General features: G+C 44.5%; 6 non-coding genes across 6 annotated transcripts; all 6 read right to left on the reverse strand.

The window, feature by feature from the left end:
• Positions 1–567: 567 nt before the first annotated feature.
• On the reverse strand, positions 568–652 carry TRNAR-UCU (transfer RNA arginine (anticodon UCU)). The gene is given in 2 exon segments: positions 568–603; positions 616–652. It is a non-coding gene; the product is annotated as a tRNA-Arg (tRNA).
• Positions 653–5158: 4506 nt separating this feature from the next.
• Positions 5159–5243, reverse strand: TRNAR-UCU (transfer RNA arginine (anticodon UCU)). Its single transcript is given in 2 exon segments — positions 5159–5194; positions 5207–5243. It is a non-coding gene; the product is annotated as a tRNA-Arg (tRNA).
• Positions 5244–7143: 1900 nt separating this feature from the next.
• Positions 7144–7228, reverse strand: TRNAR-UCU (transfer RNA arginine (anticodon UCU)). The gene is given in 2 exon segments: positions 7144–7179; positions 7192–7228. It is a non-coding gene; the product is annotated as a tRNA-Arg (tRNA).
• A 1447-nt stretch (positions 7229–8675) lies between these two features.
• Positions 8676–8760, reverse strand: TRNAR-UCU (transfer RNA arginine (anticodon UCU)). The gene is given in 2 exon segments: positions 8676–8711; positions 8724–8760. It is a non-coding gene; the product is annotated as a tRNA-Arg (tRNA).
• Positions 8761–10211: 1451 nt separating this feature from the next.
• TRNAR-UCU (transfer RNA arginine (anticodon UCU)) lies at positions 10212–10296 on the reverse strand. Its single transcript is given in 2 exon segments — positions 10212–10247; positions 10260–10296. It is a non-coding gene; the product is annotated as a tRNA-Arg (tRNA).
• Positions 10297–26231: 15935 nt separating this feature from the next.
• TRNAR-UCU (transfer RNA arginine (anticodon UCU)) lies at positions 26232–26316 on the reverse strand. Its single transcript is given in 2 exon segments — positions 26232–26267; positions 26280–26316. It is a non-coding gene; the product is annotated as a tRNA-Arg (tRNA).
• Positions 26317–26876: the final 560 nt, after the last annotated feature.

The raw sequence follows: 26876 nt of genomic DNA on the forward strand, positions 1-26876 counted from the left end.
GCACCTGGCATGAGGGAAGGGAACAATAGAATGCAGGTTAGTTTAGTATTCCCTCTCTTTGCTCTGAATTGCACAGCGTACCCTCCAATTTGTCTTTTATCAAATCTCAAGAGAAGCCGGAACCACTAGGTGCTATCCTTAACTTGTATAGCAAATCAATTTCACTACAGCTCATTTATGAATGGAATCCAGTGGAAGTTTGGTGGTGTCATTGCTTAAAATGGGGCATTCTTTGGAATTCTTATTGAAGTGAAGGTAGCGAGATTAGGACAGTAAATGGTTGTGGGGCTGACAAAAGAGGGCATAGTAAAGAATTACAGCTTGCACGTGGCATGAGGGAAGGGAACAATAGAATGCAGGTTAGTTTACTATTCCCTCTCTTTGCTCTGAATTGCACAGCGTACCCTCCAATTTGTCTTTTATCAAGTCTCAAGAGAAGCCTGAACCACTAGGTGCTATCATTAACTTGTAAGGCAAATCCACTTCAGTACAGCTCATGTATGAATGGAATCCATTTCTTTATAAAGCATTAGAGCAGCACCACTATGACGAAGGACTATATAAAACCGACTCTGGTGGGATTCAAACCCACAACCTTTGAATTACTACATCAACTAGAAGTCCAATGCGCTATCCATTGCGCCACAGAGCCCTCTCTGAGGACATTGTGTGAGGACCTTGCCTGGGGAAGTACCCAAGACGTAGCAAATAAATTCATTTGAATAAAGGTTGCCACTAAATAATAGGGATGAGCTCAAGATCTGGTCCAGATACAGTTTAAGATTGAAATTTACCTACTTGGGCATGTGCCTTAGTGCTAGATCTGTTGATCTTTACAGTGCTGTGTTTTGGCCTAGGCCAACAAGGCCCAGGCCTAGGGCGGCACTTTGGGGGGGGGCGGCAGAAAAGCCGCCCCCCCCCCACCAAAACGGCATCCGTGCCCTCCTCCCGGCTCCCGCACAGCAGGGCACATCAGCAGAGTAAAGCTCAGCAGTGCAGTGGCGTCGGGGCTGCAGATGGGGCCAGAAATCAGTGTAAGCAGGAGCCGTCATTCTCTCTCTCCGATTGGTCCTCTGCTGTGGCCAATCATGGGGTGGGAAACAGCGGTCAGGAAGCTGGGCGGCGGCACGGCAAAACCAATTAGAGCCGCTCTCTCTCTTTCTTCTCTCTTCTCCCTTCGGCTGACAGAAAGGGGAGGGGGGGCGAGCGGGGGAGTTCTCTAGTAAATGGAGCATCAGCGTTGTGACAGGGAGAGGAGAGATGCAGGCTGTCTGTGTATCTCCCCCACTCGCCCCCCTCCCCTTTCTGTCAGCCGAAGGGAGAAGAGAGAGAGAGCGGCTCTAATTGGTTTCCCTGTGCCGCCGCCCAGCTTCCTGACCGCTGTTTCCCTCCCCATAATTGGCCACAGCAGAGGGCCAATCAGAAGACTCTGGGGGCAGCATAGGAAAAGTAGTCCCTGAAGAGTGGCGGCCCCTGTGTGTGTCCACAGACATGCTACAGCCCCCAGCATGCATGCACTCTGCTGGGGGGTGTTACAGGAGGAGAAAAAGAATACTGTGCTGGGGGAAGCCAGATAGGGAGCCACACTGTACCTGCACCACCAGAGCCACGCTGTACCCGCACCACCAGAGCCACGCTGTACCCGCACCACCAGAGCCACGCTGTACCCACACCACCAGAGCCACGCTGTACCCACACCACCAGAGCCACGCTGTACGCACACCACCAGAGCCACGCTGCACCCGCACCACCAGAGCCACGCTGTACCCGCACCACCAGAGCCACGCTGTACCCGCACCACCAGAGCCACGCTGTACCCGCACCACCAGAGTCACGCTGTACCCGCACCACCAGAGTCACGCTGTACCCGCACCACCAGAGTCACGCTGTACCCGCACCACCAGAGCCACGCTGTACCCGCACCACCAGAGCCACGCTGTACCCACACCACCAGAGCCACGCTGTACGCACACCACCAGAGCCACGCTGTATGCACACCACCAGAGCCACACTGTACCCACACCACCAGAGCCACACTGTACCCGCACCACCAGAGCCACACTGTACCCGCACCACCAGAGAGCAATGCTGTAAGCGCACCACCAGAGCCACGCTGTACACGCACCACCAGAGAGCCACACTGTATCCGCACCACCAGAGAGCCACGCTGTACCCGCACCACCAGAGAGCCACGCTGTACCCGCAACGCCAGAGAGCCACGCTGTACCCGCAACGCCAGAGAGCCACGCTGTACCCGCACCACCAGAGAGCCACGCTGTACCCGCACCACCAGAGAGCCACGCTGTACCCGCACCACCAGAGAGCCACGCTGTACCCGCACCACCAGAGAGCCACGCTGTACCCGCAACGCCAGAGAGCCACGCTGTACCTGCACCACCAAAGAGAGCCATGCTGTACCCGCACCACCAGAGAGCCACACTGTACCCGCACCACCAGAGCCACGCTGTACCTGCACCACCAGAGAGCCACGCTGTACCCGCACCACCAGAGAGCCACGCTGTACCCGCACCACCAGAGCCACGCTGTACATGCACCACCAGAGAGCCACGCTGTACCTGCACCACCAAAGAGAGCCATGCTGTACCCGCACCACCAGAGGAGGAGAAAGATGAAGCCACTGCCAGGGTAGAGACATGCTACACTACTGACTAGAGTCGGCCTGGGCAACCCAGAGTGAGCGACCGTCTAGCCAGAGGGATCACTGTTGCGGTTTCATCGGGTCTGGTAAGAGAGCCTGTTGGCCATTATCCATTACTGTTCCCAGGGACTGAGCCATTAGGAAGTGCCTAACCTGATATCCTCTAGGCCAACCCTAGTGACGCCACGGTCCCAGAGCCCACAAGTTCCGGCACTGAGTTTTGGTAACTGGCCAGACAGGGATGCGCCAGCGTGGGCACCCAGGACATTTGCCGCCCGGAGTCCCACAAGCGGCGATGGGCTTTCCGTGGCAGCCGACACCTCTCTCCCCACTGTCAGCCACACACACTCCTCGGCTCCTCCTCCCTTCTCCTTCTCGGCTCCAATGTTCTAGTGTACACAGCCAGGAGGAGGAGGAGCCACAGAGGAGGGACACGACTTCAGTGCAAGAGTCTCCCAAAGCACCCAGCACATATCCCCTTACCCCCCAAATGAAAAGATGCCGCATCCCTCACTGTCCTCTTCCCGCGGCGTCCCTCTGTCCTCCCATGAAGATAACAGGGCGGATCTTAAAAAGGAAGGGGTGTGGCCTTGACAGGAAGGGGTGGGTCATAGTTAAATTAGGGGGTGCGCGAGCTTAGTCAGGCCTAGGGCAGCACAAAACCTAAATACACCACTGGATCTTTAGGTGGGAACCGGAGTTCATGTTAAGTAGCAGTATTTGTACCGTTGATGAGTTGGTGGAGAAAGGAAAAGCTCACTTATTAGGAAATGGCAGGAAAGACTACCCTGAAGAGATGATTTTCCAGGGATCACCTGAGGCATACAGAGTGGGAAATAGCCATATAGATTGGAGTAGGGAATTTGAGAGCATGGGAGAGCCCCTGGGGATATCCCAGAGGCCAGCATGGAAGGAAGTGTTGAGGGAGCTAGCGAACAGGAGTTCTTGGAAGCAGAAAACAGGGTAGTTTGTTTGATACTATCTGATAAGGTTAATGATGTATCTAGGGGCAGAGTTGTGGGAAGCTTTTTATGTCCTTAGTATTTTGAATTTGATTTGGTGGGCGAACTGCAGCCAGGGAGTGATTGGCAGAGAGCGGGTGGCTGACACCTCTGCTAGTAATTGGCTGGTAAGGGGGATAAGACTGGGTGCAACATATCAGATAGACTGAAGGGGGAATGGTCTGTTTAGAGGCAGGCCAAAGAATACGGAGTTGCGAAATTCAAGGAGAGAGAAATCACGGGAATGAAGTGGAAGATTGGTGGTGTCATTGGTTAAAATGGGGCATTCTTTGAAATTTTTATTGAGGTGAAGGTAGCGATATTTGGACAGTAAATGGTTGTGGGGCTGACAAAAGAGGACATAGCAAAGAATTACAGCTTGCACCTGGCATGAGGGAAAGGAACAATAGAATGCAGGTTAGTTTAGTATTCCCTCTCTTTGCTCTGAATTGCACAGCGTACCCTCCAATTTGTCTTTTATCAAATCTCAAGAGAAGCCGGAACCACTAGGTGATATCATTACCTTGTATAGCAAATCAACTTCACTACAGCTCATTTAGTTGTGGGAAGCTTTTTATGTCCTTAGTATTTTGAATTTGATTTGGTGGGCGAACTGAAGCCAGGGAGAGATTGGCAGAGAGCGGGTGGCTGACACCTCTTCTAGTAATTGGCTGGTAAGGGGGATAAGACTGGCAGCAACATATCAGATAGACTGAAGGGGGAATGGTCTGTTTAGAGGCAGGCCAAAGAATACGGAGTTGCGAAATTCAAGGAGAGAGAAATCACGGGAATGAAGTGGAAGATTGGTGGTGTCATTGGTTAAAATGGGGCATTCTTTGAAATTTTTATTGAGGTGAAGGTAGCGAGATTTGGACAGTAAATAGTTGTGGGGCTGACAAAAGAAAGAGGACATAGTAAAGAATTACAGCTTGCACCTGGCATGAGGGAAGGGAACAATAGAATGCAGGTTAGTTTAGTATTCCCTCTCTTTGCTCTGAATTGCACAGCGTACCCTCCAATTTGTCTTTTATCAAATCTCAAGAGAAGCCGGAACCACTAGGTGCTATCCTTAACTTGTATAGCAAATCAATTTCACTACAGCTCATTTATGAATGGAATCCAGTGGAAGTTTGGTGGTGTCATTGCTTAAAATGGGGCATTCTTTGGAATTCTTATTGAAGTGAAGGTAGCGAGATTAGGACAGTAAATGGTTGTGGGGCTGACAAAAGAGGGCATAGTAAAGAATTACAGCTTGCACGTGGCATGAGGGAAGGGAACAATAGAATGCAGGTTAGTTTACTATTCCCTCTCTTTGCTCTGAATTGCACAGCGTACCCTCCAATTTGTCTTTTATCAAGTCTCAAGAGAAGCCTGAACCACTAGGTGCTATCATTAACTTGTAAGGCAAATCCACTTCAGTACAGCTCATGTATGAATGGAATCCATTTCTTTATAAAGCATTAGAGCAGCACCACTATGACGAAGGACTATATAAAACCGACTCTGGTGGGATTCGAACCCACAACCTTTGAATTACTACATCAACTAGAAGTCCAATGCGCTATCCATTGCGCCACAGAGCCCTCTCTGAGGGCTTTGGGTGAGGACCTTGCCTGAGGAAGTACCCAAGACGTAGCAAATAAACTCATTTGAATAAAGGTTGCCACTAAATAATAGGGATGAGCTCAAGATCTGGTCCAGATACAGTTTAAGATTGAAATTTACCTACTTGGGCATGTGCCTTAGTGCTAGATCTGTTGATCTTTAGGTGGGAACCGGAGTTCATGTTAAGTAGCGGTATTTGTACCGTTGATGAGTTGGTGGAGAAAGGAAAAGCTCACTTATTAGGAAATGGCAGGAAAGACTACCATGAAGAGATGATTTTCCAGGGATCACCTGAGGCATACAGAGTGGGAAATAGCCATATAGATTGGAGTAGGGAATTTGAGAGCATGGAAGAGCCCCTGGGGATATCCCAGAGGCCAGCATGGAAGGAAGTGTTGAGGGAACTAGCGAACAGGAGTTCTTGGAAGCAGAAAACAGGGTAGTTTGTTTGATACTATCTGATAACGTTAATGATGTATCTAGGGGCAGAGTTGTGGGAAGCTTTTTATGTCCTTAGTATTTTGAATTTGATTTGGTGGGCGAACTGAAGCCAGGGAGTGATTGGCAGAGAGCGGGTGGCTGACACCTCTGCTAGTAATTGGCTGGTAAGGGGGATAAGACTGGCAGCAACATATCAGATAGACTGAAGGGGGAATGGTCTGTTTAGAGGCAGGCCAAAGAATACGGAGTTGCGAAATTCAAGGAGAGAGAAATCACGGGAATGAAGTGGAAGATTGGTGGTGTCATTGGTTAAAATGGGGCATGCTTTGAAATTTTTATTGAGGTGAAGGTAGCGATATTTGGACAGTAAATGGTTGTGGGGCTGACAAAAGAGAACATAGTAAAGAATTACAGCTTGCACCTGGCATGAGGGAAGGGAACAATAGAATGCAGGTTAGTTTAGTATTCCCTCTCTTTGCTCTGAATTGCACAGCGTACCCTCCAATTTGTCTTTTATCAAATCTCAAGAGAAGCCGGAACCACTAGGTGATATCATTACCTTGTATAGCAAATCAACTTCACTACAGCTCATTTAGTTGTGGGAAGCTTTTTATGTCCTTAGTATTTTGAATTTGATTTGGTGGGCGAACTGAAGCCAGGGAGAGATTGGCAGAGAGCGGGTGGCTGACACCTCTTCTAGTAATTGGCTGGTAAGGGGGATAAGACTGGCAGCAACATATCAGATAGACTGAAGGGGGAATGGTCTGTTTAGAGGCAGGCCAAAGAATACGGAGTTGCGAAATTCAAGGAGAGAGAAATCACGGGAATGAAGTGGAAGATTGGTGGTGTCATTGGTTAAAATGGGGCATTCTTTGAAATTTTTATTGAGGTGAAGGTAGCGAGATTTGGACAGTAAATGGTTGTGGGGCTGACAAAAGAAAGAGGACATAGTAAAGAATTACAGCTTGCACCTGGCATGAGGGAAGGGAACAATAGAATGCAGGTTAGTTTAGTATTCCCTCTCTTTGCTCTGAATTGCACAGCGTACCCTCCAATTTGTCTTTTATCAAATCTCAAGAGAAGCCGGAACCACTAGGTGCTATCCTTAACTTGTATAGCAAATCAATTTCACTACAGCTCATTTATGAATGGAATCCAGTGGAAGTTTGGTGGTGTCATTGCTTAAAATGGGGCATTCTTTGGAATTTGAGAGCATGGAAGAGCCCCTGGGGATATCCCAGAGGCCTCTCTTTGCTCTGAATTGCACAGCGTACCCTCCAATTTGTCTTTTATCAAGTCTCAAGAGAAGCCTGAACCACTAGGTGCTATCATTAACTTGTAAGGCTAATCCACTTCAGTACAGCTCATGTATGAATGGAATCCATTTCTTTATAAAGCATTAGAGCAGCACCACTATGACGAAGGACTATATAAAACCGACTCTGGTGGGATTCGAACCCACAGCCTCTGAATTACTACATCAACTAGAAGTCCAATGCGCTATCCATTGCGCCACAGAGCCCTCTCTGAGGACATTGTGTGAGGACCTTGCCTGAGGAAGTACCCAAGACGTAGCAAATAAACTCATTTGAATAAAGGTTGCCACTAAATAATAGGGATGAGCTCAAGATCTGGTCCAGATACAGTTTAAGATTGAAATTTACCTACTTGGGCATGTGCCTTAATGCTAGATCTGTTGATCTTTAGGTGGGAACCGGAGTTCATGTTAAGTAGCAGTATTTGTACCGTTGATGAGTTGGTGGAGAAAGGAAAAGCTCACTTATTAGGAAATGGCAGGAAAGACTACCCTGAAGAGATGATTTTCCAGATATCACCTGAGGCATACAGAGTGGGAAATAGCCATATAGATTGGAGTAGGGATTTTGAGAGCATGGGAGAGCCCCTGGGGATATCCCAGAGGCCAGCATGGAAGGAAGTGTTGAGGGAGCTAGCGAACAGGAGTTCTTGGAAGCAGAAAACAGGGTAGTTTGTTTGATACTATCTGATAAGGTTAATGATGTATCTAGGGGCAGAGTTGTGGGAAGCTTTTTATGTCCTTAGTATTTTGAATTTGATTTGGTGGGCGAACTGAAGCCAGGGAGTGATTGGCAGAGAGCGGGTGGCTGACACCTCTGCTAGTAATTGGCTGGTAAGGGGGATAAGACTGGCAGCAACATATCAGATAGACTGAAGGGGGAATGGTCTGTTTAGAGGCAGGCCAAAGAATACGGAGTTGCGAAATTCAAGGAGAGAGAAATCACGGGAATGAAGTGGAAGATTGGTGGTGTCATTGGTTAAAATGGGGCATTCTTTGAAATTTTTATTGAGGTGAAGGTAGCGATATTTGGACAGTAAATGGTTGTGGGGCTGACAAAAGAGGACATAGTAAAGAATTACAGCTTGCACCTGGCATGAGGGAAGGGAACAATAGAATGCAGGTTAGTTTAGTATTCCCTCTCTTTGCTCTGAATTGCACAGCGTACCCTCCAATTTGTCTTTTATCAAATCTCAAGAGAAGCCGGAACCACTAGGTGCTATCCTTAACTTGTATAGCAAATCAATTTCACTACAGCTCATTTATGAATGGAATCCAGTGGAAGTTTGGTGGTGTCATTGCTTAAAATGGGGCATTCTTTGGAATTCTTATTGAAGTGAAGGTAGCGAGATTAGGACAGTAAATGGTTGTGGGGCTGACAAAAGAGGGCATAGTAAAGAATTACAGCTTGCACGTGGCATGAGGGAAGGGAACAATAGAATGCAGGTTAGTTTACTATTCCCTCTCTTTGCTCTGAATTGCACAGCGTACCCTCCAATTTGTCTTTTATCAAGTCTCAAGAGAAGCCTGAACCACTAGGTGCTATCATTAACTTGTAAGGCAAATCCACTTCAGTACAGCTCATGTATAAATGGAATCCATTTCTTTATAAAGCATTAGAGCAGCACCACTATGACGAAGGACTATATAAAACCGACTCTGGTGGGATTCGAACCCACAACCTTTGAATTACTACATCAACTAGAAGACCAATGCGCTATCCATTGCGCCACAGAGCCCTCTCTGAGGACACTGTGTGAGGACCTTGCCTGAGGAAGTACCCAAGACGTAGCAAATAAACTCATTTGAATAAAGGTTGCCACTAAATAATAGGGATGAGCTCAAGATCTGGTCCAGATACAGTTTAAGATTGAAATTTTCCTACTTGGGCATGTGTCTTAGTGCTAGATCTGTTGATCTTTAGGTGGGAACCGGAGTTCATGTTAAGTAGTAGTATTTGTACCGTTGATGAGTTGGTGGAGAAAGGAAAAGCTCACTTATTAGGAAATGACAGGAAAGACTACCCTGAAGAGATGATTTTCCAGGGATCACCTGAGGCATACAGAGTGGGAAATAGCCATATAGATTGGAGTAGGGAATTTGAGAGCATGGGAGAGCCCCTGGGGATATCCCAGAGGCCAGCATGGAAGGAAGTGTTGAGGGAGCTAGCGAACAGGAGTTCTTGGAAGCAGAAAACAGGGTAGTTTGTTTGATACTATCTGATAAGGTTAATGATGTATCTAGGGGCAGAGTTGTGGGAAGCTTTTTATGTCCTTAGTATTTTGAATTTGATTTGGTGGGCGAACTGAAGCCAGGGAGTGATTGGCAGAGAGCGGGTGGCTGACACCTCTTGTAGTAATTGGCTGGTAAGGGGGATAAGACTGGCAGCAACATATCAGATAGACTGAAGGGGGAATGGTCTGTTTAGAGGCAGGCCAAAGAATACGGAGTTGCGAAATTCAAGGAGAGAGAAATCACGGGAATGAAGTGGAAGATTGGTGGTGTCATTGGTTAAAATGGGGCATTGTTTGAAATTTTTATTGAGGTGAAGGTAGCGATATTTGGACAGTAAATGGTTGTGGGGCTGACAAAAGAAAGAGGACATAGTAAAGAATTACAGCTTGCACCTGGCATGAGGGAAGGGAACAATAGAATGCAGGTTAGTTTAGTATTCCCTCTCTTTGCTCTGAATTGCACAGCGTACCCTCCAATTTGTCTTTTATCAAATCTCAAGAGAAGCCGGAACCACTAGGTGCTATCCTTAACTTGTATAGCAAATCAATTTCACTACAGCTCATTTATGAATGGAATCCAGTGGAAGTTTGGTGGTGTCATTGCTTAAAATGGGGCATTCTTTGGAATTCTTATTGAAGTGAAGGTAGCGAGATTAGGACAGTAAATGGTTGTGGGGCTGACAAAAGAGGGCATAGTAAAGAATTACAGCTTGCACGTGGCATGAGGGAAGGGAACAATAGAATGCAGGTTCGTTTACTATTCCCTCTCTTTGCTCTGAATTGCACAGCGTACCCTCCAATTTGTCTTTTATCAAGTCTCAAGAGAAGCCTGAACCACTAGGTGCTATCATTAACTTGTAAGGCAAATCCACTTCAGTACAGCTCATGTATGAATGGAATCCATTTCTTTATAAAGCATTAGAGCAGCACCACTATGACGAAGGACTATATAAAACCGACTCTGGTGGGATTCGAACCCACAACCTTTGAATTACTACATCAACTAGAAGTCCAATGCGCTATCCATTGCGCCACAGAGCCCTCTCTGAGGACATTGTGTGAGGACCTTGCCTGAGGAAGTACCCAAGACGTAGCAAATAAACTCATTTGAATAAAGGTTGCCACTAAATAATAGGGATGAGCTCAAGATCTGGTCCAGATACAGTTTAAGATTGAAATTTTCCTACTTGGGCATGTGCCTTAGTGCTAGATCTGTTGATCTTTAGGTGGGAACCGGAGTTCATGTTAAGTAGTAGTATTTGTACCGTTGATGAGTTGGTGGAGAAAGGAAAAGCTCACTTATTAGGAAATGGCAGGAAAGACTACCCTGAAGAGATGATTTTCCAGGGATCACCTGAGGCATACAGAGTGGGAAATAGCCATATAGATTGGAGTAGGGAATTTGAGAGCATGGGAGAGCCCCTGGGGATATCCCAGAGGCCAGCATGGAAGGAAGTGTTGAGGGAGCTAGCGAACAGGAGTTCTTGGAAGCAGAAAACAGGGTAGTTTGATACTATCTGATAAGGTTAATGATGTATCTAGGGGCAGAGTTGTGGGAAGCTTTTTATGTCCTTAGTATTTTGAATTTGATTTGGTGTGCGAACTGAAGCCAGGGAGAGATTGGTAGAGAGCGGGTGGCTGACACCTCTTCTAGTAATTGGCTGGTAAGGGGGATAAGACTGGCAGCAACATGTCAGATAGACTGAAGGGGGAATGGTCTGTTTAGAGGCAGGCCAAAGAATACGGAGTTGCGAAATTCAAGGAGAGAGAAATCATGGGAATGAAGTGGAAGATTGGTGGTGTCATTGGTTAAAATGGGGCATTCTTTGAAATTTTTATTGAGGTGAAGGTAGCGATATTTGGACAGTAAATGGTTGTGGGGCTGACAAAAGAAAGAGGACATAGTAAAGAATTAAAGCTTGCACCTGGCATGAGGGAAGGGAACAATAGAATGCAGGTTAGTTTAGTATTCCCTCTCTTTGCTCTGAATTGCACAGCGTACCCTCCAATTTGTCTTTTATCAAATCTCAAGAGAAGCCGGAACCACTAGGTGCTATCATTACCTTGTATAGCAAATCAACTTCACTACAGCTCATTTAGTTGTGGGAAGCTTTTTATGTCCTTAGTATTTTGAATTTGATTTGGTGGGCGAACTGAAGCCAGGGAGAGATTGGCAGAGAGCGGGTGGCTGACACCTCTTCTAGTAATTGGCTGGTAAGGGGGATAAGACTGGCAGCAACATATCAGATAGACTGAAGGGGGAATGGTCTGTTTAGAGGCAGGCCAAAGAATACGGAGTTGCGAAATTCAAGGAGAGAGAAATCACGGGAATGAAGTGGAAGATTGGTGTTGTCATTGGTTAAAATGGGGCATTCTTTGAAATTTTTATTGAGGTGAAGGTAGCGAGATTTGGACAGTAAATGGTTGTGGGGCTGACAAAAGAGGACATAGTAAAGAATTACAGCTTGCACCTGGCATGAGGGAAGGGAACAATAGAATGCAGGTTAGTTTAGTATTCCCTCTCTTTGCTCTGAATTGCACAGCGTACCCTCCAATTTGCCTTTTATCAAATCTCAAGAGAAGCCGGAACCACTAGGTGCTATCATTAATTTGTATAGCAAATCAACTTCACTACAGCTCATTTATGAATGGAATCCAGTGGAAGCTTGGTGGTGTCATTTTTTAAAATGGGGCATTCTTTGGAATTCTTATTGAAGTGAAGGTAGCGAGATTAGGACAGTAAATGGTTGTGGGGCTGAAAAAAGAGGGCATAGTAAAGAATTACAGCTTGCACGTGGCATGAGGGAAGGGAACAATAGAATGCAGGTTAGTTTACTATTCCCTCTCTTTGCTCTGAATTGCACAGCGTACCCTCCAATTTGTCTTTTATCAAGTCTCAAGAGAAGCCTGAACCACTAGGTGCTATCATTAACTTGTAAGGCAAATCCACTTCAGTACAACTCATTTATGAATGGAATCCATTTCTTTATAAAGCATTAGAGCAGCACCACTATGACGAAGGACTATATAAAACTGACTCTGGTGGGATTCGAACCCACAACCTTTGAATTACTACCTCAACTAGAAGTCCAATTGAGAACATTGAGTGAGGACCTAGCCTGAGGAAGTGCCCAAGATGTAGCAAATAAACTCATTTGAATAAAGGTTGCCACTAAATAATAAGGATGAGCTCAAGATCTGGTCCAGATACAGTTTAAGATTGAAATTTACCTACTTGGGCATGTGCCTTAGTGCTAGATCTGTTGATCTTTAGGTGGGAACCGGAGTTCATGTTAAGTAGCAGTATTTGTACCGTTGATGAGTTGGTGGAGAAAGGAAAAGCTCACTTATTAGGTAATGGCAGGAAAGACTACCCTGAAGAGATGATTTTCCAGGGATCACCTGAGGCATACAGAGTGGGAAATAGCCATATAGATTGGAGTAGGGAATTTGAGAGCATGGAAGAGCCCCTGGGGATATCCCAGAGGCCAGCATGGAAGGAAGTGTTGAGGGAGCTAGCGAACAGGAGTTCTTGGAAGCAGAAAACAGGGTAGTTTGTTTGATACTATCTGATAAGGTTAATGATGTAGCTAGGGGAAGAGTTGTGGGAAGCTTTTTATGTCCTTAGTATTTTGAATTTGATTTGGTGGGCGAACTGAAGCCAGGGAGAGATTGGCAGAGAGCGGGTGGCTGACACCTCTTCTAGTAATTGGCTGGTAAGGGGGATAAGACTGGCAGCAACATATCAGATAGACTGAAGGGGGAATGGTCTGTTTAGAGGCAGGCCAAAGAATACGGAGTTGCGAAATTCAAGGAGAGAGAAATCACAGGAATGAAGTTGAAGATTGGTGGTGTCATTGGTTATAATGGGGCATTCTTTGAAATTTTTATTGAGGTGAAGGTAGCGAGATTTGGACAGTAAATGGTTGTGGGGCTGACAAAAGAAAGAGGACATAGTAAAGAATTACAGCTTGCACCTGGCATGAGGGAAGGGAACAATAGAATGCAGGTTAGTTTAGTATTCCCTCTCTTTGCTCTGAATTGCACAGCGTACCCTCCAATTTGTCTTTTATCAAATCTCAAGAGAAGCCGGAACCACTAGGTGCTATCCTTAACTTGTATAGCAAATCAATTTCACTACAGCTCATTTATGAATGGAATCCAGTGGAAGTTTGGTGGTGTCATTGCTTAAAATGGGGCATTCTTTGGAATTCTTATTGAAGTGAAGGTAGAGAGATTAGGACAGTAAATGGTTGTGGGGCTGACAAAAGAGGGCATAGTAAAGAATTACAGCTTGCACGTGGCATGAGGGAAGGGAACAATAGAATGCAGGTTGTGGTGCTGACAAAAGAGGGCATAGTAAAGAATTACAGCTTGCACGTGGCATGAGGGAAGGGAACAATAGAATGCAGGTTAGTTTACTATTCCCTCTCTTTGCTCTGAATTGCACAGCGTACCCTCCAATTTGTCTTTCATCAAGTCTCAAGAGAAGCCTGAACCACTAGGTGCTATCATTAACTTGTAAGGCAAATCCACTTCAGTACAGCTCATTTATGAATGGAATCCATTTCTTTATAAAGCATTAGAGCAGCACCACTATGACGAAGGACTATATAAAACCGACTCTGGTGGGATTCGAACCCACAACCTTTGAATTACTACCTCAACTAGAAGTCCAATTGAGGACATTGAGTGAGGACCTAGCCTGAGGAAGTGCCCAAGACGTAGCAAATAAACTCATTTGAATAAAGGTTGCCACTAAATAATAGGGATGAGCTCAAGATCTGGTCCAGATACAGTTTAAGATTGAAATTTACCTATTTGGGCATGTGCCTTAGTGCTAGATCTGTTGATCTTTAGGTGGGAACCGGAGTTCATGTTAAGTAGCAGTATTTGTACCGTTGATGAGTTGGTGGAGAAAGGAAAAGCTCACTTATTAGGTAATGGCAGGAAAGACTACCCTGAAGAGATGATTTTCCAGGGATCACCTGAGGCATACAGAGTGGGAAATAGCCATATAGATTGGAGTACGGAATTTGAGAGCATGGGAGAGCCCCTGGGGATATCCCAGAGGCCAGCATGGAAGGAAGTGTTGAGGGAGCTAGAGAACAGGAGTTCTTGGAAGCAGAAAACAGGGTAGTTTGTTTGATACTATCTGATAAGGTTAATGATGTAGCTAGGGGAAGAGTTGTGGGAAGCTTTTTATGTCCTTAGTATTTTGAATTTAATTTGGTGGGCGAACTGAAGCCAGGGAGAGATTGGCAGAGAGCGGGTAGCTGACACCTCTTCTAGTAATTGGCTGGTAAGGGGGATAAGACTGGCAGCAACATATCAGATAGACTGAAGGGGGAATGGTCTGTTTAGAGGCAGGCCAAAGAATATGGAGTTGCGAAATTCAAGGAGAGAGAAATCACGGGAAAGAAGTCGAAGATTGGTGGTGTCATTGGTTAAAATGGGGCATTCTTTGAAATTTTTATTGAGGTGAAGGTAGCGAGATTTGGACAGTAAATGGTTGTGGGGTTGACAAAAGAAAGAGGACATAGTAAAGAATTACAGCTTGCACCTGGCATGAGGGAAGGGAACAATAGAATGCAGGTTAGTTTAGTATTCCCTCTCTTTGCTCTGAATTGCACAGCGTACCCTCCAATTTGTCTTTTATCAAATCTCAAGAGAAGCCGGAACCACTAGGTGCTATCATTAACTTGTATAGCAAATCAATTTCACTACAGCTCATTTATGAATGGAATCCAGTGGAAGTTTGGTGGTGTCATTGCTTAAAATGGGACATTCTTTGGAATTCTTATTGAAGTGAAGGTAGCGAGATTAGGACAGTAAATGGTTGTGGGGCTGACAAAAGAGGGCATAGTAAAGAATTAAAGCTTGCACGTGGCATGAGGGAAGGGAACAATAGAATGCAGGTTAGTTTACTATTCCCTCTCTTTGCTCTGAATTGCACAGCGTACCCTCCAATTTGTCTTTTATCAAGTCTCAAGAGAAGCCTGAACCACTAGGTGCTATCATTAACTTGTAAGGCAAAGCCACTTCAGTACAGCTCATGTATGAATGGAATCCATTTCTTTATAAAGCATTAGAGCAGCACCACTATGACGAAGGACTATATAAAACCGACTCTGGTGGGATTCAAACCCACAACCTTTGAATTACTACATCAACTAGAAGTCCAATGCGCTATCCATTGCACCACAGAGATATTGAGTGAGGACCTTGCCTGAGGAAGTACCCAAGATGTAGCAAATAAACTCATTTGAATAAAGGTTGCCACTAAATAATAAGGATGAGCTCAAGATCTGGTCCAGATACAGTTTAAGATTGAAATTTACCTACTTGGGCATGTGCCTTAGTGCTAGATCTGTTGATCTTTAGGTGGGAACCGGAGTTCATGTTAAGTAGCAGTATTTGTACCGTTGATGAGTTGGTGGAGAAAGGAAAAGCTCACTTATTAGGTAATGGCAGGAAAGACTACCCTGAAGAGATGATTTTCCAGGGATCACCTGAGGCATACAGAGTGGGAAATAGCCATATAGATTGGAGTAGGGAATTTGAGAGCATGGAAGAGCCCCTGGGGATATCCCAGAGGCCAGCATGGAAGGAAGTGTTGAGGGAGCTAGCGAACAGGAGTTCTTGGAAGCAGAAAACAGGGTAGTTTGTTTGATACTATCTGATAAGGTTAATGATGTAGCTAGGGGAAGAGTTGTGGGAAGCTTTTTATGTCCTTAGTATTTTGAATTTGATTTGGTGGGCGAACTGAAGCCAGGGAGAGATTGGCAGAGAGCGGGTGGCTGACACCTCTTCTAGTAATTGGCTGGTAAGGGGGATAAGACTGGCAGCAACATATCAGATAGACTGAAGGGGGAATGGTCTGTTTAGAGGCAGGCCAAAGAATACGGAGTTGCGAAATTCAAGGAGAGAGAAATCACAGGAATGAAGTTGAAGATTGGTGGTGTCATTGGTTATAATGGGGCATTCTTTGAAATTTTTATTGAGGTGAAGGTAGCGAGATTTGGACAGTAAATGGTTGTGGGGCTGACAAAAGAAAGAGGACATAGTAAAGAATTACAGCTTCCACCTGGCATGAGGGAAGGGAACAATAGAATGCAGGTTAGTTTAGTATTCCCTCTCTTTGCTCTGAATTGCACAGCGTACCCTCCAATTTGTCTTTTATCAAATCTCAAGAGAAGCCGGAACCACTAGGTGCTATCCTTAACTTGTATAGCAAATCAATTTCACTACAGCTCATTTATGAATGGAATCCAGTGGAAGTTTGGTGGTGTCATTGCTTAAAATGGGGCATTCTTTGGAATTCTTATTGAAGTGAAGGTAGAGAGATTAGGACAGTAAATGGTTGTGGGGCTGACAAAAGAGGGCATAGTAAAGAATTACAGCTTGCACGTGGCATGAGGGAAGGGAACAATAGAATGCAGGTTGTGGTGCTGACAAAAGAGGGCATAGTAAAGAATTACAGCTTGCACGTGGCATGAGGGAAGGGAACAATAGAATGCAGGTTAGTTTACTATTCCCTCTCTTTGCTCTGAATTGCACAGCGTACCCTCCAATTTGTCTTTCATCAAGTCTCAAGAGAAGCCTGAACCACTAGGTGCTATCATTAACTTGTAAGGCAAATCCACTTCAGTACAGCTCATTTATGAATGGAATCCATTTCTTTATAAAGCATTAGAGCAGCACCACTATGACGAAGGACTATATAAAACCGACTCTGGTGGGATTCGAACCCACAACCTTTGAATTACTACCTCAACTAGAAGTCCAATTGAGGACATTGAGTGAGGACCTAGCCTGAGGAAGTGCCCAAGACGTAGCAAATAAACTCATTTGAATAAAGGTTGCCACTAAATAATAGGGATGAGCTCAAGATCTGGTCCAGATACAGTTTAAGATTGAAATTTACCTATTTGGGCATGTGCCTTAGTGCTAGATCTGTTGATCTTTAGGTGGGAACCGGAGTTCATGTTAAGTAGCAGTATTTGTACCGTTGATGAGTTGGTGGAGAAAGGAAAAGCTCACTTATTAGGTAATGGCAGGAAAGACTACCCTGAAGAGATGATTTTCCAGGGATCACCTGAGGCATACAGAGTGGGAAATAGCCATATAGATTGGAGTACGGAATTTGAGAGCATGGGAGAGCCCCTGGGGATATCCCAGAGGCCAGCATGGAAGGAAGTGTTGAGGGAGCTAGAGAACAGGAGTTCTTGGAAGCAGAAAACAGGGTAGTTTGTTTGATACTATCTGATAAGGTTAATGATGTAGCTAGGGGAAGAGTTGTGGGAAGCTTTTTATGTCCTTAGTATTTTGAATTTAATTTGGTGGGCGAACTGAAGCCAGGGAGAGATTGGCAGAGAGCGGGTAGCTGACACCTCTTCTAGTAATTGGCTGGTAAGGGGGATAAGACTGGCAGCAACATATCAGATAGACTGAAGGGGGAATGGTCTGTTTAGAGGCAGGCCAAAGAATATGGAGTTGCGAAATTCAAGGAGAGAGAAATCACGGGAAAGAAGTCGAAGATTGGTGGTGTCATTGGTTAAAATGGGGCATTCTTTGAAATTTTTATTGAGGTGAAGGTAGCGAGATTTGGACAGTAAATGGTTGTGGGGTTGACAAAAGAAAGAGGACATAGTAAAGAATTACAGCTTGCACCTGGCATGAGGGAAGGGAACAATAGAATGCAGGTTAGTTTAGTATTCCCTCTCTTTGCTCTGAATTGCACAGCGTACCCTCCAATTTGTCTTTTATCAAATCTCAAGAGAAGCCGGAACCACTAGGTGCTATCATTAACTTGTATAGCAAATCAATTTCACTACAGCTCATTTATGAATGGAATCCAGTGGAAGTTTGGTGGTGTCATTGCTTAAAATGGGACATTCTTTGGAATTCTTATTGAAGTGAAGGTAGCGAGATTAGGACAGTAAATGGTTGTGGGGCTGACAAAAGAGGGCATAGTAAAGAATTAAAGCTTGCACGTGGCATGAGGGAAGGGAACAATAGAATGCAGGTTAGTTTACTATTCCCTCTCTTTGCTCTGAATTGCACAGCGTACCCTCCAATTTGTCTTTTATCAAGTCTCAAGAGAAGCCTGAACCACTAGGTGCTATCATTAACTTGTAAGGCAAAGCCACTTCAGTACAGCTCATGTATGAATGGAATCCATTTCTTTATAAAGCATTAGAGCAGCACCACTATGACGAAGGACTATATAAAACCGACTCTGGTGGGATTCAAACCCACAACCTTTGAATTACTACATCAACTAGAAGTCCAATGCGCTATCCATTGCACCACAGAGATATTGTGTGAGGACCTTGCCTGAGGAAGTACCCAAGACGTAGCAAATAAACTCATTTGAATAAAGGTTGCCACTAAATAATAGGGATGAGCTCAAGATCTGGTCCAGATACAGTTTAAGATTGAAATTTACCTACTTGGGCATGTGCCTTAGTGCTAGATCTGTTGATCTTTAGGTGGGAACTGGAGTTCATGTTAAGTAGCAGTATTTGTACCGTTGATGAGTTGGTGGAGAAAGGAAAAGCTCACTTATTAGGAAATGGCAGGAAAGACTACCCTGAAGAGATGATTTTACAGGGATCACCTGAGGCATACAGAGTGGGAAATAGCCATATAGATTGGAGTAGGGAATTTGAGAGGATGGGAGAGCCCCTGGGGATATCCCAGAGGCCAGCATGGAAGGAAGTGTTGAGGGAGCTAGCGAACAGGAGTTCTTGGAAGCAGAAAACAGGGTAGTTTGTTTGATACTATCTGATAAGGTTAATGATGTAGCTAGGGGAAGAGTTGTGGGAAGCTTTTTATGTCCTTAGTATTTTGAATTTGATTTGGTGGGCGAACTGAAGCCAGGGAGAGATTGGCAGAGAGCGGGTGGCTGACACCTCTTCTAGTAATTGGCTGGTAAGGGGGATAAGACTGGCAGCAACATATCAGATAGACTGAAGGGGGAATGGTCTGTTTAGAGGCAGGCCAAAGAATACGGAGTTGCGAAATTCAAGGAGAGAGAAATCACAGGAATGAAGTTGAAGATTGGTGGTGTCATTGGTTATAATGGGGCATTCTTTGAAATTTTTATTGAGGTGAAGGTAGCGAGATTTGGACAGTAAATGGTTGTGGGGCTGACAAAAGAAAGAGGACATAGTAAAGAATTACAGCTTGCACCTGGCATGAGGGAAGGGAACAATAGAATGCAGGTTAGTTTAGTATTCCCTCTCTTTGCTCTGAATTGCACAGCGTACCCTCCAATTTGTCTTTTATCAAATCTCAAGAGAAGCCGGAACCACTAGGTGCTATCCTTAACTTGTATAGCAAATCAATTTCACTACAGCTCATTTATGAATGGAATCCAGTGGAAGTTTGGTGGTGTCATTGCTTAAAATGGGGCATTCTTTGGAATTCTTATTGAAGTGAAGGTAGAGAGATTAGGACAGTAAATGGTTGTGGGGCTGACAAAAGAGGGCATAGTAAAGAATTACAGCTTGCACGTGGCATGAGGGAAGGGAACAATAGAATGCAGGTTGTGGTGCTGACAAAAGAGGGCATAGTAAAGAATTACAGCTTGCACGTGGCATGAGGGAAGGGAACAATAGAATGCAGGTTAGTTTACTATTCCCTCTCTTTGCTCTGAATTGCACAGCGTACCCTCCAATTTGTCTTTCATCAAGTCTCAAGAGAAGCCTGAACCACTAGGTGCTATCATTAACTTGTAAAGCAAATCCACTTCAGTACAGCTCATTTATGAATGGAATCCATTTCTTTATAAAGCATTAGAGCAGCACCACTATGACGAAGGACTATATAAAACCGACTCTGGTGGGATTCGAACCCACAACCTTTGAATTACTACCTCAACTAGAAGTCCAATTGAGGACATTGAGTGAGGACCTAGCCTGAGGAAGTGCCCAAGACGTAGCAAATAAACTCATTTGAATAAAGGTTGCCACTAAATAATAGGGATGAGCTCAAGATCTGGTCCAGATACAGTTTAAGATTGAAATTTACCTATTTGGGCATGTGCCTTAGTGCTAGATCTGTTGATCTTTAGGTGGGAACCGGAGTTCATGTTAAGTAGCAGTATTTGTACCGTTGATGAGTTGGTGGAGAAAGGAAAAGCTCACTTATTAGGTAATGGCAGGAAAGACTACCCTGAAGAGATGATTTTCCAGGGATCACCTGAGGCATACAGAGTGGGAAATAGCCATATAGATTGGAGTACGGAATTTGAGAGCATGGGAGAGCCCCTGGGGATATCCCAGAGGCCAGCATGGAAGGAAGTGTTGAGGGAGCTAGAGAACAGGAGTTCTTGGAAGCAGAAAACAGGGTAGTTTGTTTGATACTATCTGATAAGGTTAATGATGTAGCTAGGGGAAGAGTTGTGGGAAGCTTTTTATGTCCTTAGTATTTTGAATTTAATTTGGTGGGCGAACTGAAGCCAGGGAGAGATTGGCAGAGAGCGGGTAGCTGACACCTCTTCTAGTAATTGGCTGGTAAGGGGGATAAGACTGGCAGCAACATATCAGATAGACTGAAGGGGGAATGGTCTGTTTAGAGGCAGGCCAAAGAATATGGAGTTGCGAAATTCAAGGAGAGAGAAATCACGGGAAAGAAGTCGAAGATTGGTGGTGTCATTGGTTAAAATGGGGCATTCTTTGAAATTTTTATTGAGGTGAAGGTAGCGAGATTTGGACAGTAAATGGTTGTGGGGTTGACAAAAGAAAGAGGACATAGTAAAGAATTACAGCTTGCACCTGGCATGAGGGAAGGGAACAATAGAATGCAGGTTAGTTTAGTATTCCCTCTCTTTGCTCTGAATTGCACAGCGTACCCTCCAATTTGTCTTTTATCAAATCTCAAGAGAAGCCGGAACCACTAGGTGCTATCATTAACTTGTATAGCAAATCAATTTCACTACAGCTCATTTATGAATGGAATCCAGTGGAAGTTTGGTGGTGTCATTGCTTAAAATGGGACATTCTTTGGAATTCTTATTGAAGTGAAGGTAGCGAGATTAGGACAGTAAATGGTTGTGGGGCTGACAAAAGAGGGCATAGTAAAGAATTAAAGCTTGCACGTGGCATGAGGGAAGGGAACAATAGAATGCAGGTTAGTTTACTATTCCCTCTCTTTGCTCTGAATTGCACAGCGTACCCTCCAATTTGTCTTTTATCAAGTCTCAAGAGAAGCCTGAACCACTAGGTGCTATCATTAACTTGTAAGGCAAAGCCACTTCAGTACAGCTCATGTATGAATGGAATCCATTTCTTTATAAAGCATTAGAGCAGCACCACTATGACGAAGGACTATATAAAACCGACTCTGGTGGGATTCAAACCCACAACCTTTGAATTACTACATCAACTAGAAGTCCAATGCGCTATCCATTGCACCACAGAGATATTGTGTGAGGACCTTGCCTGAGGAAGTACCCAAGACGTAGCAAATAAACTCATTTGAATAAAGGTTGCCACTAAATAATAGGGATGAGCTCAAGATCTGGTCCAGATACAGTTTAAGATTGAAATTTACCTACTTGGGCATGTGCCTTAGTGCTAGATCTGTTGATCTTTAGGTGGGAACTGGAGTTCATGTTAAGTAGCAGTATTTGTACCGTTGATGAGTTGGTGGAGAAAGGAAAAGCTCACTTATTAGGAAATGGCAGGAAAGACTACCCTGAAGAGATGATTTTACAGGGATCACCTGAGGCATACAGAGTGGGAAATAGCCATATAGATTGGAGTAGGGAATTTGAGAGGATGGGAGAGCCCCTGGGGATATCCCAGAGGCCAGCATGGAAGGAAGTGTTGAGGGAGCTAGCGAACAGGAGTTCTTGGAAGCAGAAAACAGGGTAGTTTGTTTGATACTATCTGATAAGGTTAATGATGTAGCTAGGGGAAGAGTTGTGGGAAGCTTTTTATGTCCTTAGTATTTTGAATTTGATTTGGTGGGCGAACTGAAGCCAGGGAGAGATTGGCAGAGAGCGGGTGGCTGACACCTCTTCTAGTAATTGGCTGGTAAGGGGGATAAGACTGGCAGCAACATATCAGATAGACTGAAGGGGGAATGGTCTGTTTAGAGGCAGGCCAAAGAATACGGAGTTGCGAAATTCAAGGAGAGAGAAATCACAGGAATGAAGTTGAAGATTGGTGGTGTCATTGGTTATAATGGGGCATTCTTTGAAATTTTTATTGAGGTGAAGGTAGCGAGATTTGGACAGTAAATGGTTGTGGGGCTGACAAAAGAAAGAGGACATAGTAAAGAATTACAGCTTGCACCTGGCATGAGGGAAGGGAACAATAGAATGCAGGTTAGTTTAGTATTCCCTCTCTTTGCTCTGAATTGCACAGCGTACCCTCCAATTTGTCTTTTATCAAATCTCAAGAGAAGCCGGAACCACTAGGTGCTATCCTTAACTTGTATAGCAAATCAATTTCACTACAGCTCATTTATGAATGGAATCCAGTGGAAGTTTGGTGGTGTCATTGCTTAAAATGGGGCATTCTTTGGAATTCTTATTGAAGTGAAGGTAGAGAGATTAGGACAGTAAATGGTTGTGGGGCTGACAAAAGAGGGCATAGTAAAGAATTACAGCTTGCACGTGGCATGAGGGAAGGGAACAATAGAATGCAGGTTGTGGTGCTGACAAAAGAGGGCATAGTAAAGAATTACAGCTTGCACGTGGCATGAGGGAAGGGAACAATAGAATGCAGGTTAGTTTACTATTCCCTCTCTTTGCTCTGAATTGCACAGCGTACCCTCCAATTTGTCTTTCATCAAGTCTCAAGAGAAGCCTGAACCACTAGGTGCTATCATTAACTTGTAAAGCAAATCCACTTCAGTACAGCTCATTTATGAATGGAATCCATTTCTTTATAAAGCATTAGAGCAGCACCACTATGACGAAGGACTATATAAAACCGACTCTGGTGGGATTCGAACCCACAGCCTTTGAATTACTACCTCAACTAGAAGTCCAATTGAGGACATTGAGTGAGGACCTAGCCTGAGGAAGTGCCCAAGACGTAGCAAATAAACTCATTTGAATAAAGGTTGCCACTAAATAATAGGGATGAGCTCAAGATCTGGTCCAGATACAGTTTAAGATTGAAATTTACCTATTTGGGCATGTGCCTTAGTGCTAGATCTGTTGATCTTTAGGTGGGAACCGGAGTTCATGTTAAGTAGCAGTATTTGTACCGTTGATGAGTTGGTGGAGAAAGGAAAAGCTCACTTATTAGGTAATGGCAGGAAAGACTACCCTGAAGAGATGATTTTCCAGGGATCACCTGAGGCATACAGAGTGGGAAATAGCCATATAGATTGGAGTACGGAATTTGAGAGCATGGGAGAGCCCCTGGGGATATCCCAGAGGCCAGCATGGAAGGAAGTGTTGAGGGAGCTAGAGAACAGGAGTTCTTGGAAGCAGAAAACAGGGTAGTTTGTTTGATACTATCTGATAAGGTTAATGATGTAGCTAGGGGAAGAGTTGTGGGAAGCTTTTTATGTCCTTAGTATTTTGAATTTAATTTGGTGGGCGAACTGAAGCCAGGGAGAGATTGGCAGAGAGCGGGTAGCTGACACCTCTTCTAGTAATTGGCTGGTAAGGGGGATAAGACTGGCAGCAACATATCAGATAGACTGAAGGGGGAATGGTCTGTTTAGAGGCAGGCCAAAGAATATGGAGTTGCGAAATTCAAGGAGAGAGAAATCACGGGAAAGAAGTCGAAGATTGGTGGTGTCATTGGTTAAAATGGGGCATTCTTTGAAATTTTTATTGAGGTGAAGGTAGCGAGATTTGGACAGTAAATGGTTGTGGGGTTGACAAAAGAAAGAGGACATAGTAAAGAATTACAGCTTGCACCTGGCATGAGGGAAGGGAACAATAGAATGCAGGTTAGTTTAGTATTCCCTCTCTTTGCTCTGAATTGCACAGCGTACCCTCCAATTTGTCTTTTATCAAATCTCAAGAGAAGCCGGAACCACTAGGTGCTATCATTAACTTGTATAGCAAATCAATTTCACTACAGCTCATTTATGAATGGAATCCAGTGGAAGTTTGGTGGTGTCATTGCTTAAAATGGGACATTCTTTGGAATTCTTATTGAAGTGAAGGTAGCGAGATTAGGACAGTAAATGGTTGTGGGGCTGACAAAAGAGGGCATAGTAAAGAATTAAAGCTTGCACGTGGCATGAGGGAAGGGAACAATAGAATGCAGGTTAGTTTACTATTCCCTCTCTTTGCTCTGAATTGCACAGCGTACCCTCCAATTTGTCTTTTATCAAGTCTCAAGAGAAGCCTGAACCACTAGGTGCTATCATTAACTTGTAAGGCAAAGCCACTTCAGTACAGCTCATGTATGAATGGAATCCATTTCTTTATAAAGCATTAGAGCAGCACCACTATGACGAAGGACTATATAAAACCGACTCTGGTGGGATTCAAACCCACAACCTTTGAATTACTACATCAACTAGAAGTCCAATGCGCTATCCATTGCACCACAGAGATATTGTGTGAGGACCTTGCCTGAGGAAGTACCCAAGACGTAGCAAATAAACTCATTTGAATAAAGGTTGCCACTAAATAATAGGGATGAGCTCAAGATCTGGTCCAGATACAGTTTAAGATTGAAATTTACCTACTTGGGCATGTGCCTTAGTGCTAGATCTGTTGATCTTTAGGTGGGAACTGGAGTTCATGTTAAGTAGCAGTATTTGTACCGTTGATGAGTTGGTGGAGAAAGGAAAAGCTCACTTATTAGGAAATGGCAGGAAAGACTACCCTGAAGAGATGATTTTACAGGGATCACCTGAGGCATACAGAGTGGGAAATAGCCATATAGATTGGAGTAGGGAATTTGAGAGGATGGGAGAGCCCCTGGGGATATCCCAGAGGCCAGCATGGAAGGAAGTGTTGAGGGAGCTAGCGAACAGGAGTTCTTGGAAGCAGAAAACAGGGTAGTTTGTTTGATACTATCTGATAAGGTTAATGATGTATCTAGGGGCAGAGTTGTGGGAAGCTTTTTATGTCCTTAGTATTTTGAATTTGATTTGGTGGGCGAACTGAAACCAGGGAGTGATTGGCAGAGAGCGGGTGGCTGACACCTCTGCTAGTAATTGGCTGGTAAGGGGGATAAGACTTGCAGCAACATATCAGATAGACTGAAGGGGGAATGGTCTGTTTAGAGGCAGGCCAAAGAATACGGAGTTGCGAAATTCAAGGAGAGAGAAATCACGGGAATGAAGTGGAAGATTGGTGGTGTCATTGGTTAAAATGGGGCATTCTTTGAAATTTTTATTGAGGTGAAGGTAGCGATATTTGGACAGTAAATGGTTGTGGGGCTGACAAAAGAGGACATAGTAAAGAATTACAGCTTGCACCTGGCATGAGGGAAGGGAACAATAGAATGCAGGTTAGTTTAGTATTCCCTCTCTTTGCTCTGAATTGCACAGCGTACCCTCCAATTTGCCTTTTATCAAATCTCAAGAGAAGCCGGAACCACTAGGTGCTATCATTAACTTGTATAGCAAATCAATTTCACTACAGCTCATTTATGAATGTAATCCAGTGGCAGCTTGGTGGTGTCATTTTTTAAAATGGGGCATTCTTTGGAATTCTTATTGAAGTGAAGGTAGCGAGATTAGGACAGTAAATGGTTGTGGGGCTGACAAAAGAGGGCATAGTAAAGAATTACAGCTTGCACGTGGCATGAGGGAAGGGAACAATAGAATGCAGGTTAGTTTACTATTCCCTCTCTTTGCTCTGAATTGCACAGCGTACCCTCCAATTTGTCTTTTACCAAGTCTCAAGAGAAGCCTGAACCACTAGGTGCTATCATTAACTTGTAAGGCAAATCCACTTCAGTACAGCTCATTTATGAATGGAATCTATTTCTTTATAAAGCATTAGAGCAGCACCACTATGACGAAGGACTATATAAAACCGACTCTGGTGGGATTCGAACCCACAACCTTTGAATTACTACCTCAACTAGAAGTCCAATGCGCTATCCATTGCGCCACAGAGACATTGTGTGAGGACCTTGCCTGAGGAAGTACCCAAGACGTAGCAAATAAACTCATTTGAATAAAGGTTGCCACTAAATAATAGGGATGAGCTCAAGATCTGGTCCAGATACAGTTTAAGATTGAAATTTACCTACTTGGGCATGTGCCTTAGTGCTAGATCTGTTGATCTTTAGGTGGGAACTGGAGTTCATGTTAAGTAGCAGTATTTGTACCGTTGATGAGTTGGTGGAGAAAGGAAAAGCTCACTTATTAGGAAATGGCAGGAAAGACTACCCTGAAGAGATGATTTTACAGGGATCACCTGAGGCATACAGAGTGGGAAATAGCCATATAGATTGGAGTAGGGAATTTGAGAGGATGGGAGAGCCCCTGGGGATATCCCAGAGGCCAGCATGGAAGGAAGTGTTGAGGGAGCTAGCGAACAGGAGTTCTTGGAAGCAGAAAACAGGGTAGTTTGTTTGATACTATCTGATAAGGTTAATGATGTATCTAGGGGCAGAGTTGTGGGAAGCTTTTTATGTCCTTAGTATTTTGAATTTGATTTGGTGGGCGAACTGAAA

Source organism: Aquarana catesbeiana, linkage group LG01, assembly GCF_042186555.1.
Source record: "Aquarana catesbeiana isolate 2022-GZ linkage group LG01, ASM4218655v1, whole genome shotgun sequence".
Lineage (NCBI taxonomy): Eukaryota > Metazoa > Chordata > Amphibia > Anura > Ranidae > Aquarana > Aquarana catesbeiana.